We start from the raw sequence: 473 nt of genomic DNA on the forward strand, positions 1-473 counted from the left end.
CCAGGAGCGGCTGAGGGAGCTGGGAAAGGGGCTCAGGCTGGAGCAAAGGAGGCTCAGGGGGGACCTTCCCAGGAAACAAGTGACAGACGAGGAAACGGCCGCAAGCTGTGCTTGGGTAGGGTCAGGTTGGGCATCAGGAGGAATTTCTTCATGGAAAGGGCCGGAAGGGGCTGCCCAGGGAGGTTTGGAGTGCCCATCCCTGGAGGTGTCCCAGCAAGGGCTGGAGGTGGGCATCGGGGACAGGCTGGACTCAGTCTTGGGGGTTGTATCAAACTAAATGACTCTGCGATTCTGTAAGGATCAGACTGGTCCATACGGGGCGCAGGGACGCCGCACAACCTGTGCCACCACCGCTGCTCCCGCTTGGACCCCCTGAGCCCCACAGTGCTGCCACTCCGGGGCTGGGAAGAGCTGGGAGCCTCGAGACCCTCCCGGTCCAACCGATCGTTCAGGGGGTTCCAGGGGCACCGCAG

The sequence above is a fragment of the Corvus brachyrhynchos genome, unplaced genomic scaffold (assembly GCF_000691975.1).
Source record: "Corvus brachyrhynchos isolate BGI_N302 unplaced genomic scaffold, ASM69197v1 scaffold511, whole genome shotgun sequence".
NCBI classification, from domain to species: Eukaryota; Metazoa; Chordata; class Aves; order Passeriformes; family Corvidae; genus Corvus; species Corvus brachyrhynchos.